This window comes from Myotis daubentonii, chromosome 21 (assembly GCF_963259705.1).
Source record: "Myotis daubentonii chromosome 21, mMyoDau2.1, whole genome shotgun sequence".
NCBI lineage: Eukaryota > Metazoa > Chordata > Mammalia > Chiroptera > Vespertilionidae > Myotis > Myotis daubentonii.
Window position 1 is genome coordinate 17444174 of NC_081860.1, and position 1364 is coordinate 17445537.

The window sequence follows — 1364 nt, forward strand, 5'->3', positions numbered from 1 at the left end:
CGGGGTCCCTCTGGCTCACATCCCTCCGGCCCGGGAGGCAGGGCTCTTGGGCCCTTTGGGGACACAGGTAGGACAGCCAGCGCTGCAACCGCGGGGCCGTCTTTGCCGTCTCTGACTCCCTTTCTGCCAGCAGCCAACACCCCACTCTCATCCCTCCACGGGCGCCAGCTCAGCCACAGATGGTGTGCAACTCAGCGGCCAGATGACGCTCCGTCACGCCTGTCTGCGCCCCATAAACACGGCCCTGGGGTCCCCGTCTCCTGGCCCCGGGCAGCTGTCTCCTCCTGTCTCTCCTTCCTCCCTCGGTGATCACACCTAAGAGTGAGTGTGTCCACACCCGCATCTGGTGACAGGTGCAGGTTCCCTGGAGGACACCTCCCTCCAGGCTGTCACCGTCCTTGGTATTTTCCCAGATCCCATCACTGTCCACTGCTGCTGCCAGGGGGACACTCGGGGGCGGCCACGTGTTCACGAGCCTTTCCCTGGGGTTTGGTGCCATCCGGAACCTGGTGCCGGATGCTGTTCAGAAAGCTGGGCATCGCCTCTGCCTGCGCCCCAGGAGCCTGAGCTGTGGGCCTGAAGGAAGGGCAGTGGCAGCGCCCCCTCCTGGGCGCGGGGAACCTGCCGCACTCAGCTCCTGCCGCCGGCTTGCTGTGGGCAGAGGCGGAGTTGTCCACCAGTGCGAGCCCCTCCTGGTACCTCCCCGTTCCTCCTCCAGAACCATGGCCCCCGCAGCACCTAGGACGCGCCTCAGTCCTGACCCCCACCCGCACCCCTCCGCTCTGAGGTCCCCCCGCCCTGCACTCTCTCCCAGGCTCGCAAATAGCCCAGCTCACCCCTCAGCCCCCCAGCAAAGGCAAGAGGGTGGGGGTCCACTGTCCCATCTTCCGAATCCCCTTCCAGAGAGGATGGCACCGAGCGGGGACCCGGGGCCCTTGGCACCTCCTGCAGCTGCTCTGCCCGCCCTGCTACCAATGTCCCCCAGACCCGCCCAGCATCAGGCTGACACCCAGCCCAGCGTGGGGAGAATGGACCAGAAGGACCCGGCTGCCCCCGAAGGCTTCGCCCGGGTCAGCTCTGTCCGAGCGGGGAGGGGGTGGGTGGCGGGGGGGGGGTGGCGGAGGGAAATAGAGCAGCGGAGCCGGCGCCCTGGCCCTCGCGGGGCTTGGTCAGGCGGGAGCTGCGCAGGGAGGTCTCCCTGGAGACCAGGCGGGGCGGGTGCACCTTCCCCCTGAACCCCGGGCTGCAGTTCTCCGGGTGGCCGGCTGGGTGTGTGTGTGTGGGGGGGAGATCGTCATGTGGAGAGGCGGGGGGCGGGGGGGGGGGGAGGGCGGGGCAGGGCGGGGGCGCGCTCGACTCTTTAA